This window comes from Oncorhynchus keta, chromosome 1 (genome assembly GCF_023373465.1).
Source record: "Oncorhynchus keta strain PuntledgeMale-10-30-2019 chromosome 1, Oket_V2, whole genome shotgun sequence".
Lineage (NCBI taxonomy): Eukaryota > Metazoa > Chordata > Actinopteri > Salmoniformes > Salmonidae > Oncorhynchus > Oncorhynchus keta.
The window spans coordinates 14,114,529-14,120,335 of record NC_068421.1 but is presented as its reverse complement, the minus strand read 5'-3'; the positions used below and the strand labels follow the sequence as shown (position 1 = coordinate 14,120,335).

General features: G+C 45.6%; 1 long non-coding RNA gene across 1 annotated transcript; it reads right to left on the bottom strand.

Moving 5' to 3' along the window:
* Positions 1-1,334: 1,334 nt before the first annotated feature.
* On the bottom strand, positions 1,335-2,782 carry LOC127923803 (uncharacterized). The gene is made up of 3 exons (XR_008115472.1): positions 2,423-2,782; positions 2,131-2,259; positions 1,335-2,081 (listed from the first exon to the last, which is right to left on the bottom strand). It is a non-coding gene; the product is annotated as an uncharacterized LOC127923803 (long non-coding RNA).
* Positions 2,783-5,807: the final 3,025 nt, after the last annotated feature.

Below are 5,807 nucleotides of genomic sequence, written 5' to 3'. Positions count from 1 at the left end.
CCTAGTGCCTGATGCGTTGTCCCTTAAAATATAACCCTAGATTAACACACTATCTGTCCACACCATCAAGAGATCACCACAAGTCATAACACATTGAGACCCGCTATAACTCTAGCAGGGGCCAGGGCTAGGGGCCCCTAGCCCTATACACATACTGAATGAGGACCTGCGCTTCACTTCCACTGGCACTTGTTGTCACACTCAAAGGAGCACTTCAGACCATCCACATTGTGTGTGTGTGTGTGTGTGTGTGTGTGTGTGAGAGAGTCGCTGTCTCCAATACTGTCCATCCATCAGTGTCAGGATGCAGTCAGTCCAGACACTGGCTCAAACCTGACCCCTTCAAACCATTAATCCCACACACACCCTCCGTACTGTTAATCTCAGACCAGAGTGCATGTGAAGGAACATGAGGCGTCTGAACCTTAGCCATCATCATACACCAGAGGGTGCATCCATTTCAGCGGAACTCGATTCAATGCCATATCAGCTACCACCCAAAACCCCCCCCCACCCCTCTCCTCTCTCCTCTCTCCTCCACCTCCTAACTCAACATGATGGATTACTGGCTCTGGCGGTCCCTCTGGGCTCCACAGAGAGAAGGGAGCGAGGGTAAGTCACTGCTGGGACATATTCATTGGTATGGGGGGATAGAAGGAAGGGAGCGGTGGTGGGTTAAGGAATTACAATTTGACAGAGATCCTGGGTTGGATAGAGAGGGTGAAGGTTCTTCAGGGGTCAGTGGACCCAATCCCGGCTGGACAGAGTGCCGGGCAGCCTCTGAATGGGACTGCCTCCTGGGACCTGATTCAGGGTCAACTTTATCCATTAATATTATTATCACTCTCCTGTCTGGCCTCCCACTGAAGACAGAACATGGAGTGGAATCTGAGGTATTTATCTAAACCCCTGTATAAAACACCTGTGCTGTAAATGACTACTGACAAGCTGTGAATAAGACTGGGAATATATGAGCACTCCACCTGCCAGATGGACCGGGTTGGTAGTAGATCAAATTATCTTTAAGGATTCTTTCAGTCTGATAAATGCAAACATGGAATTTAATTTGTACAGCTATAATCCTAAAGACAACCTACAACAAGTCAGTCCCCACGCGTTCAGGCACTTTACACACACACACACACACACACACACACACACACACACACACACACACACACACACACACACACACACACACACACACACACACACACACACACACACACACACACACACACACACACACACACACGTGCAAAAGAAAGCTGAGACTTTCAACCTGTCCTTGTTTTAAAGCTGATCAGTAGTGCGTCTAAAGACTCATTTTCGGCTGGCTCTGCATCTCAAATTGGCTGATCAAATGAGGAGAGAGACAGAGAGAAACCAGAGAGAGAGAGAGACAGAGAAACCAGACAGAGAGAGAGAGAGAAACCAGACAGAGAGAGAGAGAGACAGAGAAACCAGACAGAGAGAGAGAGAGAGAAACCAGACAGAGAGAGAGAGAAAGAGAGAAACCAGACAGAGAGAAACCAGAGAGACAGAGAGAGAGAGAGACAGAGAGAAACCAGACAGAGACAGAGAGAAAGAGAAGGAGAGACAGAGAGAAACCAGAGAGAGTGATAGATAAGCATGTAGAAAAGAATAAGGACGATTCCCGCTAATTATCAAAATCCAGAAAAGAGCTGTTAAATTCTACAAACACCTAAAAATAAGTGATTCTCTAACCTTCTATAACAAAGCCCTCACTTACAGAAAGAACCTGGGAAAAAGTCCCTTCAGCCAGCTGTTCACAAACACAAACATACCCCACAGAGCCCCAGGACAGCAACACAATTAGAACCAACCAAATCATGAGAAAACAAAAAAACAATTATTAGAAACATTGGAAAGAATCAACAAATAAAACAGAGCAAACTAGACTGCGATTTGTCCCTAAACAGAGAGCACACAGTGGCAGAATACCTGACCACTGTGACTGACCCTAAACAGAGAGCACACAGTGGCAGAATACCTGACCACTGTGACTGACCCTAAACAGAGAGCACACAGTGGCAGAATACCTGACCACTGTGACTGACCTTAAACAGAGAGCACACAGTGGCAGAATACCTGACCACTGTGACTGACCCTAAACAGAGAGCACACAGTGGCAGAATACCTGACCACTGTGACTGACCCTAAACAGAGAGCACACAGTGGCAGAATACCTGACCACTGTGACTGACCCTAAACAGAGAGCACACAGTGGCAGAATACCTGACCACTGTGACTGACCACTAAAAACAGAGAGCACACAGTGGCAGAATACCTGACCACTGTGACTGACCCTAAACAGAGAGCACACAGTGGCAGAATACCTGACCACTGTGACTGACCCTAAACAGAGACCCTAAACAGAGAGCACACAGTGGCAGAATACCTGACCACTGTGACTGACCCTAAACAGAGAGCACACAGTGGCAGAATACCTGACCACTGTGACTGACCCTAAACAGAGAGCACACAGTGGCAGAATACCTGACCACTGTGACTGACCCTAAACAGAGAGCACACAGTGGCAGAATACCTGACCACTGTGACTGACCCTAAACAGAGAGCACACAGTGGCAGAATACCTGACCACTGTGACTGACCCTAAACAGAGAGCACACAGTGGCAGAATACCTGACCACTGTGACTGACCCTAAACAGAGAGCACACAGTGGCAGAATACCTGACCACTGTGACTGACCCAAAATGAAGGAAAGCTTTGACTGTGCACAGTGAGCATAGCCTTGCTATTGAGAGAGGCTGCCATCACCAGACCTGGCTCTCTAGAGAAGACAGGCTATGTGCAGACTGCCCACAAAATGAGGTGGAAACTGAGCTGCACTTCCTAGCCTGCTGCCAAATGTATGACCATTTTAGAGACACATATTTTCCACTGATTACACAGACCCACAAAGAATTTGAAATAAAAAATCCTATCTTGATAAGCTCCCATATCTATTAGGTGAAATACCACAGTGAGAAACATAGCAAGATTTGTGACCTGACAAATTGTATTTGCCACATGCGCTGAATACAACAACAACCTTACTGTGAAATGCTGAATACCTTACTGTGAAATGCTGAATACCTTACTGTGAAATGCTGAATACAACAGGTGTAGACTTTACTGTGAAATGCTGAATACCTTACTGTGAAATGCTGAATACAACAGGTGTAGACTTTACTGTGAAATGCTGAATAACTTACTGTGAAATGCTGAATACCTTACTGTGAAATGCTGAATACCTTACTGTGAAATGCTGAATACCTTACTGTGAAATGCTGAATACCTTACTGTGAAATGCTGAATACCTTACTGTGAAATGCTGAATACCTTACTGTGAAATGCTGAATACCTTACTGTGAAATGCTGAATACCTTACTGTGAAATGCTTACTTGCAAGCTCTTAACCAACAATGCAGTTAAACATTTTTTTTCATAAGAACAGGAAATAAAAGTAACAAGTAATTAAAGAGCAGCAGTAAAATAACAATAGTGAGACTATATACAGGGGGGTACTGGTACAGAGTCAATGTGCAGGGACACCGGTTAGTTGAGGTAATATGTACATGTAGGTAGAATTATTAAAGTGGCTATGCATAGATGATAACAACAGAGAGTAGCAGCTGAGTAGAAGACGGGGGCAATGCAAATAGTCTGGGTTGCCATTTGATGAGATGTTCAGGAGTCTTATGGCTTGGGGGTAGAACCTGTTTTACAAGCCTCTTGGCACTCCGGTACCTCTTGCCTTGCGGTAGCAGAGAGAACAGTCTATGACTAGGGTGGCTGGAATCCTTGAAAATGTTTAGTGCCTTCCTCTGACACCGCCTGGTATAGAGATCCTGGATGGCAGGAATCTTGGCCCCAGTGATGTACTGGGCCGTACGCACTACACTCTGTAGTGCCTTGCGGTCGGAGGCCGAACAGTTGCCATACTAGGCAGTCATGCAACCAGTCAGGATGCTCTCGATGGTGCAGCTTTAGAACCTTTTGAGGATCTGAGGACCCATGCCCAATCTTTTCTCCTTATGGGGAAAACCTTTTGTCATGCCCTCTTCACGACTGTCTTGGTGTGCTTGGACCATGTTAATTTGTTAGTGATGTGGACACCAAGGAACGTGGAGCTCTCAATCTGTTCCACTACAGCCCAGTCAATGAAAATGGGGACGTGCTCGGTTCTCTTTTTCCTGTAGTCCACAATTATCTAATTTGTCTTGGTCACGTTGAGAGAGCGGTTGTTGTCCCGGCACCACATGGCCAGGTCTCTGATCTCCTCCCTATAGGCTGTCTCGTTGTTGTCGGTGATGACTGTTGTGTCATCGGCAATCTTGATGGTGTCGGAGTCGTGCCTGGCACATCCGACGAGCGTCAGAGCTGGTGTAGTACGATTCGATCTTAGCCCTGTATTGACGGTTTGCCTGTTTGATGTTTCATCTGAGGGCATAGCGGGATTTATTATAAGCTTCCGGGTTAGAGTCCCGCTCCTTGAAAGCGGCAGCTCTAGCCTTTAGCTCAGTGCGGATGTCGCCTATAGTCCATAGGTTCTGGTATGTACTACAGTCACTGTGAGGATGACGTAATCGATGCACTTATTGATGTACTCCTCAATGCCATCGGAGGAATCCCGGAACATATTCCAGTCTGTGCTAGCAAAACAGTCCTGTTGTAACGGTTTTCTTCTGTGGACGAAGGATCGGACCAAAACGCAGCGTGGTTAGAGTTCAACATGTTTAACAAAGACCATAAACGTGAACACTACAAAATACCAAAACAACAAATGTGGAAAAAACCAAAACAGTTCTGTCTGGTGCAAAGACAGAAGACAACCACCCACAAAACCCAACACAAAACAGGCTACCTAAATATGATTCCCAATCAGAGACAATGACTAACACCTGCCTCTGACTGAGAACAATATCAGGCCAAACATAGAAATATACAAACTAGACATACAACATAGAATGCCCACTCAGCTCACGTCCTGACCAACACTAAAACAAAGAAAACACAAAATAACTATGGTCAGAACGTGACACCTGTAGCTTAGCAACTGATTCATCTGACCACGTTTTTATTGATCGAGTCACTGGTGCTACCTGCTTACATTTTTGCTTGTAAGCAGGAATCAGGAGGATAGAATTATGGTCAGATTTACCAAATGGAGGGCGAGGGAGAGCTTTGTATGCGTCTCTGTGTGTGGAGTAAAGGTGGTCCACAGTTTTTTCCCTCTGGTTGCACATTTAACATGCTGATAGAAATTTGACAGATTTAAGTTTCACTGCATTAAAGTCCCCAGCTACTAGGAGCGCCGCCTCTGTGTGAGCGTTTTCCCGTTTGCTCATGGTCTCCGGAGTGACGCAGCAGTCTAAGGCACTGCATCTCAGTGCAAAATGTGGTCCCTGGTTCGAATCCAGGCTGCATCACATTTGCCCATAGTCACATAGGGCGGCACACAATTGTCCCAGGTTTGGCCGGGGTAGGCCATCATTATCAATAAGAACTTGTTCTTCACTGACTTGCCTAGATAAATAACGGTTAAACATTGTTTTTAAATGGTGGAATACAGCTCATTCAGTGCAGTCTTAGTGCGAGCATCAATCTGTGGAGGTATGTAGACAGCTATGAACAAATACAGAAGAACACTCTCTCGGTAGATAGTGTGGTCTACAGCTTATGTTTTATTTAACTAGGCAAGACAATTAAGAACAAATTATTATTTACAATGGCGGCCTAGGAACAGTGGGTTAACGACCTTGTTCAGGGGTAGAAGGAC